Source organism: Lissotriton helveticus, chromosome 1_1 (genome assembly GCF_964261635.1).
Source record: "Lissotriton helveticus chromosome 1_1, aLisHel1.1, whole genome shotgun sequence".
Taxonomy (NCBI): domain Eukaryota; kingdom Metazoa; phylum Chordata; class Amphibia; order Caudata; family Salamandridae; genus Lissotriton; species Lissotriton helveticus.
The window spans coordinates 538,430,358-538,443,755 of NC_136057.1; the positions used below are offsets into that span (position 1 = coordinate 538,430,358).

Sequence of the window (13,398 nt, forward strand, 5' to 3'; positions counted from 1 at the left end):
ACTGTCAGGTTGATATATTTCAGTGATAAGGCAGCAATTATGTCATACAGTTTCAGTAAATGGGCTAGAGGGGCATTAGGGGGTCTATAGACCAATAATCCTGCCACAGGAGAAGCTTTGGCGGGTCTAACACAGTAAGACATAGCCTCAATTTGCCCCAAGTTCTCAATTCAATCAATGTAATCTCCTAGTCATCTCTTAAATGATTGCAAGGCCCCCACCAACCTTATTTTCGAACCGATTTACCGTAGACATCCTGAAGCCTGCTCGAGTAGCTAGTGTTATACAAGGATTAGAGCCATCTCACAGCCAGGTTTCGGTAAGGAACATATTGTCCAAGGCATTCGTCTTAAATTAAGCCAAATATCATCAGCATGTTTTGGCAGTGATCTACAGTTGATAAGGCATGCCTTAATGACGTTCTCAGAGGGGTCCATATATAACCTTTATGAATGAACTCCTTGCCTGTCTTTATCTTCCCTGGCCTCCTCCAACCTGAAGTTACAAGTCCGGCATCGGTGCTCACGGGGACTGCCTTCCTCATATCCTTCTGATCGTGGGACCAAGCATGCAGGCCTATCGCAGTTTCCGGCAGAGAGAGCAAGTAATAGCTTTTTACTCCAAATAATTCTTAGTATTGAGCCTTCCCGGGCAGCGTGGCTGGCGCTGGCCGCGTTCCGGATCCGGACGGGCGCAGACGGGCCGCCCCCTTTTATCCAGGGCATGCGCGATAGCGAGCAGTAAAGCGGTAAAACAGAACCGCTAACCTCCTAACATAGGACGGTAGTTTAAAAGAGCCCCCCAGAGACAAACACAGCTCCACAAGTTCCCAGCACAAAGTAACAATTACAGTTTTAAAAACAAATGCTAAAAGGTAAAATCGCCAGGATTGACACCCCTCTCAAGCCCTGCCACAGCTTGATTGAGTAATTGTCAGGCAGCACTAGATGGACAGGAAAAGAGCAGCATCTGGGTTATGGGGACGCCTTATTGTGTTTCTTCAAAAGAGCTGGTTAACCTGCATAATCATGACGATTGTTGGGGCTGGCACTGCTCAGTTTGATGGTGGTGATCACGGTTATGATCCGTGGCGTGCTAGGGAGGTATCGCTGTCTGGTCCTTACAGCGTATTGAATTACAAAGTCTAATGCAAAGCTGCCCCAACCAGGGGGAAGGCTCCTCTTTGCACTGCTGAAGAGACTACACGAGTCTTGTTCACTTGAATGTTTTTTAATAAAGTTTTATACACCTCTGATTTGTTAGTGTATTATTTTCCATTTCAACACATTAATTTCATGGTTGTGGCAATTGCGGATTCATCATGTATTTACTGCAACATCAGGTACATATATCATCTGTTCATATATCCCAATGCATTTCGGGCTGTCTTCCAGCCCTTCGTCAGGGGGTTACTCTACAAAAGGAAAAAGGCATGGCTGTCAGCCTTAATGATTCTACAGCATACGTAAAATAAGTGCATCATGCACAAGTGTACAGACGACTCGGATAGTGAGTCTATGTGCCTATGTACATGTATTAAAGGAATATGAGAAACGCACCAGTCGTGGTGCCGAAAAACGATAACGTGCTCTGTGAAAGGTGACCGATGTGTACGAGGTACAATGCGAACGAGATACATGGAGCGCTAATGTCTATGTCAAATCTTAACTCACATGCAAACCTTCCTGTTTTTCAGGTTATCCACACAGAGTAAACAGCATAACAGTGAGTCTTCCTAGATATTTCCCAAGCGGTCACACGGGATTATGGTGTAGTTCACGAGCCAATAGTAACCTTCACGTCCAAATTGATGCATGCACCGATCACTTTGCATGTGAGTTAAGATTTGACATAGACATTAGCGCTTCACCGTTTCTCCATGTATCTCGTTCGGATTGTACCTCGTACACATCGGTCACCTTTCACAGAGCACGTTATCGTTTTTCGGCACCGCGACTGGTGCGTTGCTCATATTCCTTTAATACATGTACATAGGCACATAGACTCACTATCCGAGTCGTATGTACACTTGTGCATGATGCACTTATTTTACGTATGCAGTAGAATCATTAAGGCTGACAGCCATGCCTTTTTCCTTTTGTAGAGTAACCCCCTGACGAAGGGCTGGAAGACGGCCCGAAATGCACTGGGATATATGAACAGATGATGATATATGTACCTGATGTTGCAGTAAATACATGATGAATCCGCAATTGCCACAACCATGAAATTAATGTGTTGAAATGGAAAATAATACACTAACAAATCAGAGGTGTATAAAACTTTATTAAAAAGCATTCAAGTGAACAAGACTCGTGTTGTCTCTTCAGCAGTGCAAGGAGGAGCCTTCCCCCTGGTAGGGGCAGCTTTGCATTAGACTTTGTAACCTGCATAATCCCCAATCAACTACACATCTGCCTTATGCTTTTATCCCTTAACTCTAGCACTAGAAAGACCTAGGGAAGGTTTACTTTCACAACCCTGACAATGGTTCACTTCGGTTGACTAAGGAAGATCACCGAAACATTTGAATTATCTTTATATAGGTGCTACCCCTGTGTGCTGACATTAGTTCCTTTCATAACATGCCACCAGAGGTGGATCCAGAGATCCTCATCTGAGACTATGTTGATTTGACAAAACCTCAGCATGCACAGGATTTCACTCCCAAAAAAGGCAGGTTTCAAGCCCTATGGCGACTGTTGCAAACAAATATCTGACAAATCTCCATCAGGTGTGCCTGTGGTGCTTGGAGTCGAGCCACGACTCAAAGGCCTGTGAAGACTGCGTGCCGATGAACCCGAAGGCCTCTAGGAAATGTAAGAGAAAACTAAGTCGCCAAGCATAAGAAAACTTTGTCAGGACGGTTCAAAATTGAGCTTCACATCTAAGGTTCGTTCTCGATCCTGCTACCTTTTACGGCATCAGCTGGGCCACTCCAGAGATCAGTCTTCATCCCGCTCCAAGTCTTCAGGTAAACAAAAAACCCCACAAAACAGAAGTAGTCCAAGCGTGCTTTAGCTTCTTCACGCCACACCCATTCTCCTGGCATATGGAGGTGGGACGGTGCTGTCCTTCTAGATCTCGCTCCACAAGTTAGCAGACTTCGGAGCTGATCCTGCAGCTGGTTCTGGCACAACCAGGTCAGAGTAGGGTATGTATTTCCTGTGAAAGAGGACCAAGAGGTCACAGAGAAGGAACGAGGGCAGGACGAGTTACTCCAGGTAGAGGAAGGAAGAAGGTGGGGGGGTGGGGAGAGCTCCTATAAGGAGCAAGGGCCCTCACACAGCCCAGGAGGTGTCATGCTTCATCATAGGGCAGCTCCTAGTTGGGCCGGCGCTGCAATGCCCAACGGGCCCGCAGGGAGTCTCTTTGCCCGAGGTCTTCAGTGTTGTTTGCCGAAGGACCCTGGATGAAGGGGTGTGGGAAGTGTATGCAAAATGAGTAGAGTGGAAGTGAGAGTGTCTAAAAATAGCTAAAAGAGTCCAAAATAACTTTATTCAGTGGACGCTGATGCTATGGTTAAAAACCGACTATGTGAGAATACCACCTACTGCAGCTAAAAGTGAAGGTGAAGTGCAGGAGGTCAGTGGGTCGACATCTTTCATGCCTCAATTCTCTAAACGGATGAGCAGCATTTCATCAGGACTGAGGGGAAAAAAAACTAATCTACTCTGCAAAAGAAGAACGGTCAAGTCAGTGTACTAAAAGGATCCGTCCTGGATACAGAATTCAAAGTGAAGTTTGGGGTGCAAAAGGGAGAGTGGGAATAAAAACCAGGAGGAGAAAGAAGGGGTACAAACAAGGATCATAAATCACACATCTATTGTATAGGAAGGTCAGTGGCCCACGACCACACGGAGTATGCAGGGAGCAATAGCTGCAATACAAACAAGTTAGACTGTGACATGGTGATAAGTGTGCCATGCCACACCTGTGGTAAAGGTAAAAAAACATGCACAAGCAGGTGCTGCCGGGCGCGTTTAACCTTAGTCAAAGATGTCATATATCCTGTGTACAAGTGTCGGTACAAAGTCTGTCTGGGGGAGTGGTAGAGCAGTGCCGCCGTTACCATGACCCCCGTCTGAGCGTCACAAGGACTCTGAAAATAAGATGAACCTGACTCACCTAGAAGGGATATAGGAGAGGCCCCAACCTAGATGTCCCAGAAACTCTCACACTGGCGAGGGCGAACAACTTGTTGCAGCTGTTCCTGCACATTGCTCCTAAACACGTCCGGATGTCAGGGATGGTGTCTGGACATTAGGGATGGTGTCCGGACGTTTTGTTGGAAGGCTTAAGTATCTTGACTCTAACACCAGGTGTCATGGTGAAGAGCAGGGGTATGTGAGCTAGAGTGGAGTCGAACAATGCCGGAGGCAAGTGGATGGCCGGTCAAACCGGGGGCACATAGTGAGCAAACTGAACCAGGTGTGTCTACATATACGTAGAGGCTCATGTGGGTAGGTGAAGGCGGTGAGGAAGTGGCTGTATGTTATAATCCCAACCAATGGGCAAGGTGTACAAAGGGAACCAAGATCCTTGATAGGATATTCAGAAGTTCACTGCATTTCCTCAGACCATGGGATATCATCGTTGAGCCTGGTTATGTGTGTAGCAAGTTTGATGTCCGATGCTGGGATGGGACTAAAGTATGGTTCATTATATATCGTCAGGAGTGTGGTGCATCTCATGTAGTGGGAGAGCATTTTTTGAGTGGATCTGCCGCATCTGATATTACTGCGGTGTTCAGTGATCCTTATCTTGGCTTCCCAGGTAATCATCTCCACATATCTCTTCTGAAATGGACAATTGATAAGGTAAACACAGTTACGGGTGTTGCAGTTGGTGTGGTACTTTTGGGTCCAGGTGTCACAGGGACGGAGAATGATTTCCTTGGAAGGGCGGGTGAAGGGGCACATGCTGCACGACCGACAGGGGTAGTGCCCAGGGATCGGGGGTAGCCCCCACAGTTGGAGTTGGCGTAGGGGAGTGGTGGGGCTTTGGATAGTGGTCTTGTGTGGACAATATTGTCCCTAATGTTGGCTGTGCATCTGAAGGCATAGCGTGGTGTGGCTGGTGACAGCACGCACAACCAGAGCACACTGAAGAGTTATGGGTGGCCATACTCCGGCTCCCTGCAGACACAGTCTGGGTAACCTTCTGGCCTCAAGGAGCCGAGAGGCCCTCCATATAAGCTACCACCTGAAGGTTCACCCTCTGAGCCCATCTTACCTTCAAGCTCCTCTTCTGATTCCCACTCCTGGTGCCATGAGCCATGAAGGTCCTGAGCCAGATGAGGTCTACTTCGCAATCAAAGAGGCAGACCTAATTTTTCTTTTTGATGTATACGCCGGTCCAACTGCATATGAAATCGTGCCCTAATCCAACTAAGGTGCCATTCTCCCATCTGCACTCCCTTGATCTTCTGCCTATTGAGCAACCGGAAGGTCATTAACATTCGGGGCAATCCCTTTTGGGAATCGTTTCAGACGATGATTACGACCCAGGAGATGAGTTTGCTCAGCCCTATCAAGATGACCATTAGTACGAAGACATACATTAGGCTAACCATTTATACTTTCCCTGAGGCAGCACTGGTTTCGCCCCCTGGGCCAGCCACAGAAGAATCTGCTTCCTATGCCATGGTAGTGCATGATGCAGCTGAAATTCTTCACCTACATCTTCCTCCTCTAGAGGTCAAAACAAACGTTTTAATCAAAGGTCCCCAGCCTGCCCAGACATCATCAGAACCTCTCCTGCCTTATTATTGAGGCACTGACAGACACCTTACTAAGTGCTTAGGCAAAACCCTGTTCTGGCTCACCGGTCAATCGTTAAGTTGCCAGGCTCCATTGCTCTGCTCCTGATGACCAGGCTTTCCTTTCTCAGCACTCCTCACCGGACAGCCTTATGGTCCATATAACACCTGTGAAAAGGAATTTAAGACAGTGGAAATGTTCACAAAAACGGTCTTCTCTTCCACCGGTCCACTCAGTTAACTCCAGCTGCTTGTTGGGCTGTTATTCTCATGCCCTTTGGTACTCAGTGGCACAAGTCCTCCCTGGCGTACCTGACGACTCTGTCTCAGTCGATTCAAGATGGTCATGATGTGGGCAAGTTCACAATTCACTGTGACTTGGACATTAACCGATTCAATTGGGCCGCTATTGGCATCAGTGTTGCAATTCACAGTCATGCTGGGCTACACTCCTGTGGGTTCTCAGGCAGTGTAGAGTCCTCCTTGATGGACATGCCCTTTGATGGGACTCGCCTATTGGGTGACAATGCAGACTCTGATCTTGAGTTGTTGAAGGACAGTAGGGCTATGGCTCAATTCCCGGGCCACTGTGCTCCACCATGCCAACCGAAGCAGTTAGACCGTTCCTTTGATAGCTTTGGGCGAGGAGCCATATACTGCCAGCTTGTCCAACCACCACAGGCAACCTAGGTGTTGCGACAGAGGTGCCCACTGACCCCATATCCTAGTTTAACGAGACACCCAGTCCACTACCCCCTCCCTCACCAATCCGTTTTAGCATGTCCTTCCAAGGACACAGCCTCCCGGTGGGAGGCTGAATTCACCAATTCCACCTGGGGTTGGCAACCATCACCTGGGGCAGGTGGGTTCTGCAGATCGTCTGCAAAGAATAAGCCCTTCCTTTTCGCTCTTTCCCCACTGCACCTTCCACCATCCCCTCCTCCCAACGACTGATGGAGGACCATCTTTCTCGTTTGCTGCACGTAGTGCAAGGCCTTTTGGCCAAAGAGGCTACCAAGAGGGTGCAAGCACCAGAAGTTGGATGTGATTGTAATTTCAGCTACTTCTGGTGCCCAAGAAGGACGGAAGTCTTTGTCCAATTTTAGACCTGCTCCCTTTCATTGCCTTTCCCCAGAAAGAGACATTCAAAATACTCACCCTAGCCCAGATCCTGTCTGTCCTCTAAACAGGAGACTGGCTGGTGGAGATGGAGCTGCAGGACGCCTGCCCTTCGGTGAAACCTGTGGTTTGTGCAAGGATTGGAGCATTTTCAGTTCATTGTGCTCCCCTTTGGTCTCACCAGTGCCACTCGGTTGCTCATGAAAATGATGCCAGTGGTAACAGCACACCTAATTAGATCAGGGGTACCAGTCTCCCCCTTTCTGGACGAGTGGATGTTGAAGACGGGTTCACCCCAGGCAGGCATTAATCACCTCCAGACTACAGCGAACCCGCTATTCCCCGACTTCTCCTCAGCTGCTCCCCTCAATCAGAGACATTCTGTACACAGTTTGGTGTCATGCCTTTCCCCCTTGAAAGAGTCCAGGATATTTGGGCTATAATCCTGATCTTTCAGTCAAGGTCCCGGATTTCACTGAGATCGACTCAGAGGCAGATGGGACTGTGGCCTCCTGCATCCTGCTGGTCTAGAATTCCAAGTTGCATATGCAGCATCTGCAGTGGGATCTGAAGTCTTAGTGAGAACAATGTCAAGGAGACCTCTCAACCGAGTATATATTTCAGTGGATACTTTAAATGATCTGCAATGCTTGTTGCTGGACTGCGATTGGGTCAGCAGTAAAGCTAACCTCTCTACATTCCCCATCCTGAGTAGACCGTGGTGATCAATGCATATGGTTTCTGGGTTGGGGCAGCCATCTGGGTGAGATGGAGATCAGAAGCCTCTGGTCTTGGCGGAGTCCTGGCTCCACATTAACCTCTGGAGCTGAAAGCCCTCATGAAGTCCATCAAAGGGAAGCAGAATCAGGTGCTCACGGACAACACCACCACCATGTGGTTGCAACATACAGAGTGGGGGTGTGGTCACAGACCCTGTGGCAGGAGGCCTTGCACCTCTGGAAATGGCTAGACTGTCAAATAATTTCCTTGGTGATGAACAACCTGGGAGGATTCTTTAATGCAAAGGCAGACAAATTGACCAGGTCAGTCATTCTAGTGGCTCCGGATTGGGCAGAGAGTATACTATCCAGAACTCGTGGGCTTGAGCATAGGTCCTTGGATCAGGTTGTCCCTCTGGGAAGACCCGCTGTCACAGCAACAGTGCAGGGTTCGGATTCCGGGCTTTTTGCAATCTCAACCATCTCGATTGGAGTTTGAGCGTCAATGGCTGAACGCCTTGGAAGTTCATCCAGAGGTGGTTGAGGTAATCTCTGGAGCCTAGGATCCCTCAACAAAAACTGTGTACGCCTTTTGGGACAGGATTAACTTGGTGTTGCACCCATTAAACAAACCCCCTCCAAGCCAGGTTATCCGACATTATTTGTTCTTTCTCTTGACCAGCAAGGTGTGGGTTTGGGCATGATCATGGGTTATCTTCGGCCTTCTTACAGTTGCCAGATAAGCCGTAGGTATTTAAGTCCCCATCAGTGATGCTATTTTTCAAAGGCCTGTGTAAGAAATGTAGTTAATGGTTTCCTGGGGAGGGGGAAATGGGGGTTTGAACCCCTTCTCAAACAACAACCATAATCCTTGCCTGAGTGAACCAATAAAGTCACTAAATTAACTTGTGCTTAACCCTCTGGTGGCTTTACACAAGTATTTATAGCATACAAACAGTAATATAGTGAAAACACAAGTAAAATCCCAAACCAATTTAGAATACTAGAGTAAATTGTAATAAATAAAATGATACCAGAACGACATAAAACTATCAGTAGGACCAGAGATATGCTATTTCAAAGATTCAGGGAAAAATAGTGTTTAGAAGCACAAAACGTCAACTGCGATCATTTGGTCGAGCTGGTACGGGACAATGTCAAATGTTCAGGGTGACCGCAATTGGGCACGTGCAGGATACAAGGCCTAGTTTGGTGGGCTGAAAATAGGACCTAGTGTCACTGGAATCAAGATGAGAGGTTCACATCGGCCAGCGTCAAGGCCGCTGGAGCCGTTGAGTAGGAGCTGTGATGCAAGGTTCTCTGTCGAGATGCGTCATGCCGATCAGCAGCGCGATGAGAAGTGCAGCATCGCAATCTGCTGGGCCGATGATGCCACCTTTCTGGGACTGTGATGCGGAGATCTGCCTTGAGCTGAGCTGTGCTGGGTTGGGTTGGTGCTGGTGAAGCCAGCAAACAGGAGCTGCAATGCCAAGTACTGCATTGAGAAGAGTCCTGTAGTGTCCGCTCAGGTGAAGCCGTCGGTCTGGAGCTTTTTGTGCCCCTGTAGCACAGAACTGGTCAGCCAACTGACAGCTGGAGTTACTCCGGTAGCCTCGCTTCAAGGAGATGGTCCTTTCTCCTTCAAGCAACACAGAGGGCAACAAGCAGCAGGGCAAGTTATCAAGGGAAAAAGACGGGCCTTGAGCACCAGGACAGTCCAGTGGTAGTGGCAGGCCTCAAGCAGTAGGGCAGTTCTTAGAGTACAAAGCAGTGTTTCCAAGTTCCTCTACAGGTACAGGAGTGTACTGAAGAGTTGGTCTGAGGATCCAATATTTATACCTGGTGCCACCCTTTGAAGTAAGAGAACTTCTAGGCCTTTCTGAATCTGGTTCTGGAATTTCTCCCCTTCCCCTGCCCAGGCTCAAAGAGATATAGGGTGAAAAAAGATTGGTGTCAAATTCTTTGTGAGTGTACTGGAGGAAACCCTTTTGAAATTTAGGCGGGCAGTGAAAAGCTCCTCCCCTCCCACCTTGGCAGAGTAGTCCATCCTGCCAACACTTAGCCACCTTTTGTCTCACTCTCTAGTAGGAATACACAAGGGCCAACTACACTCAGTCATGTGATGCATGACAAGGGTATCAAATGGTTAGGACAAGAAAATTCCAACTTTCTAATAGTAAAGAAAGTACCTAGAACCCGTGCTCTAGACACAGTGTGCACTACTAGTGCCCACTACGAGAGTGGAACCTAATTGTAACACAATTAAATGTATTTTTTGTAACAATTCAAACAGTGAGTTATTCATACATAAACAATGTTCCACAGAAAATTCTAAACTATGACTACACTCGTAGACTCTCTTGATCAGGTCGATTTAATTTCAAAAATGTGATTCTTATATGAAAGTATTCCACTTGATTGCATTTTGGGCTGTAACAATAGCCCTTTGTCAGGGGTATCTGCAATCAAACACATATCCAGTAAATTCTCAACAGTAGTTTAATGTCTAACATTCTTGCATACCAGAACCTCTCAAAGTGAGTGACATTCACAATATGTTTAAAGACTGGTGGAGGTAGCTCAAAGATGAATAAACGTTCCAAATAATACCTCTATAGATCCCCCAACAGGGTGCTCTGTGAGTCAGTTCCATTGCAGTAAAGAGAAAAACCAATTGTTATGAAAGCTCAAGAATGCGGTTCTCATTATAGTGAGGGCCACTCCTGTGGACCACTCAAAAAACGCAACAAGTGAAAAATCCGGGTAAAAAGTGATGGTCTCTAAAGGGGTAAATCCAACTTCCACTTATATAGTGAGGTGCACATGCAGGACTAACTGAACGTGACAAACGAGTGAAGACAACAAGTGAAATATTGTCTATTAGCACCATACTCCTCGAATCGTTAATGCCCCCAAATTCAGTATTTAGGTGGTCACCCTGACACCAGGAACTAGGATTCACCCGACCCCAGAAGAAGAACACAAAGAAGAGCCTAAGAATGCAAGAACGGTGGACTAACTGTGGACCTGGCGCCAAACCCTCCTGCCTACTCCTGTTTCGACAATTGCAAATATCAGACATGTCCTGAAGCTGTACAACCTCCAAAAGCCTCCGATGGCCACCAGCACTTCACCAACCCATCAGCATCTCCGTTGAAGAGGAGGAACCACTACCCTGCAGCCACCAACTGCAACATCCGGTTCAACGATCTGCTTGCCACCGGGTTCACTGACGCAGCAGCCACCCAGGAGGTCAGCTCCATCCCAGGAGCCGCCATGCACCAATACGCGGGGATCCGGACACCTTGAAGCAGTTAAGGCTGGTTCCATGTCCAGCCAGACACCAACACCGCCAAGACTGACCAACCAACGTGGGTTTTCATCACCAGAGAAACCAGCATGGAGGGTGGCCCTGCTGTCCAGTTTTATCCCTATCTCCAGGTCGAGCCCTAAAGTGAGATTCTCCAATGCAAGCGACCTGCCAGGCTAAACACCTCGGCACAGTCCGAGCCTATTGACAATGCAACCTTGCTCCAGAGACCCTCAAGAACAGAGCCCCCTGTTGGGTTTCGACCGACTTGTGCCCAAGTCCCCACTTGGAGCATTTTTCTGCGTACAGCTTTCTCCATAGACTTCAGCTGTAACATTTGAGGCTACCCTTGTGAACAGCACCTCTGCATCCGGACACATCAGGGCAGGTAAACCCAAACTGCTGATGGTTCTACAGGTCATGGCTCCTACTTACCTTAAGTCCAGAACAACAGTCCTGTAATTCATTTGCAAGTGCCCATATGCACTGTAGGTTTCTCCCATAGGATAATATTACAGCGCTCGAGGCTCATGCCTCAAATCTGATAAAACTGTATTTTCTAAGTGTTTGAAAAGCGCTAACTCGAAAAGTACTTACCTAATCTTGTAGATCTTGCTGTCTAAGTTCATTTAAAAATCGATGTTATTTTTCAAAATTGGTGTCGGATTTCCTTATCGAGTGTGTGTCTCATTGATTGATTCTGTGTGCAACAAATGCCTAACACTCCCCTCTGATAAGCCTAATGCTGCTCGACCACACTACCGCAAATAGAGCTCCTTGGGATTGTTATTGCAAGCCCCAGTACACTAGTAAGGGATACCTGGACTTTGCACAGTGCAATTCATGTTGGTATATTATAAAGAAAACCAGTTTCCCACACCCAGAAGTCAGGTAGCCACCCTTTCAATATCTTGTTAGGTCTCACCCGCAACAGCGCATCCGCTCTCACTTGCAAGAGAAACTGTTTTTCTACAAGGCACTTGGAGCCAACACACTGCTTATAATTCGTAGGCATAATTGTGTTACTTTTCTGTCTCACAAATGGCCAGCACATGCCTGCTTCACTTTCTCCTCTTTCGTGTGAAGCATGGACCAAATACTGATTGCTTCATCTTGATTAGTGTCCTTCTGCTGTTTATGCTATGAAAAAGGTACTATTTTTGTATTTGCTTTCTTCCCATCATGTTGCTTCTTCCCTACCACCACAACCACCTGCTGCCCATGTTGCTTCTTACCTTCCACCCAACACACTCATTCACGGTGTTGTTTCTTCTCTCTAACCCCTCACTCTCCTGCTGTTTGAACTGCTTCCTCCCAACCACCCCACCTCACGTAGTCAGTGTTTCTTCTTCCCTTCCACCCTCCTGTTGTCTGTGTTTCTTCTACCCGCTCACCCCCCACCCTCCTGTTGTCTGTGTTGCCCAACCCGCCACTATAAGTAAAAACAATTCATATGACACGGCCAGCACTGGCAGCACCATAGTACTTTTGATTTTTTAAAATAAACAACTTTTATAGCACCCTTTATTATAACTTTTAGTAATGAGTAAGAGCAGACAAATGGGCAAAGCCAATAGCTTTCACACAGTAAAGACTTATTGGCTTTGTCAATGTTTGTTTAGCAACTGCCATGCGGCTGCTTTGACAGCAAGTGCCGGATCTTTGTTACGCATGTCATTTTTTACTGCAATCACTCAAGTGGCTTCCGTCTGGTCTTGGGGCATTGTTTCCCTCGTTGGCGTGCTATTTCTTCGCATGCAAGTTTTTGCAGTCATCTTGAGAAGGGAATTCCAGATCCCATCATTAGGCTTATAAAACTATTATGGTTTTACATTGGGGAACTAATCCCCTCCCCCTTCCATATGTTTCCCATTTTAACTTGTTACACTATCATGGGCTTTTACTGTTTCCTGTTCCTATTTAATTCGTTTTAAAAGCCCTATGTAAGGAGACCAGGGTGGTATGCAACAAAGTTGCTTCCAGTTGTTGTTTGCTCTAGGGATGATTTCCTGTCTCCGAATTCATCTTTTCTTCTCTCCTGTCTCTTATCTTCCTGTTACTTAAATGCACTTACGCTTTCTTCAGTTTTCCCTCCCACTTACCCAATAAATTTAAAAATCTGGAGTCTAAGTTGGAAGATGAAGGGAGCAGGGTTTATCTTCAAGCCAAGAAGCGTCCTTCGGCCTCGCCAGTAAAAGGAACTATTGACAAAGAGTGGGTCACCACTGCACAGAGACTTCATTTTGACAACTGAAGTATTGTGTCCGATTATTTTTAATTAATTAGCTAAAAGAATGGACACAAGAAAAATGACCAAACAAGCGATGTTACGTAACCTTCTGAAGAGTCAAAACCTTTCTCTATCCTTGTGCAAGGCCTCCAAACCCACAAATCTCCACAATGGTGCAGACCTCCTGGAGAGGAAGGGGGACCTTAAAGAGGGATGTATTGGGGCAGAAGAGGTGTAACTGTAAAGAACGCTCTAAGCA

At 47.0% G+C, this 13,398-nt stretch overlaps 1 protein-coding gene across 1 annotated transcript in view; it reads right to left on the reverse strand.

Annotated features, from left to right (window-relative positions):
* STRAP (serine/threonine kinase receptor associated protein) overlaps positions 1-13,398 on the reverse strand; it is a 184,429-nt gene that overhangs the window by 64,351 nt on the left and 106,680 nt on the right. The window lies entirely within an intron of this gene.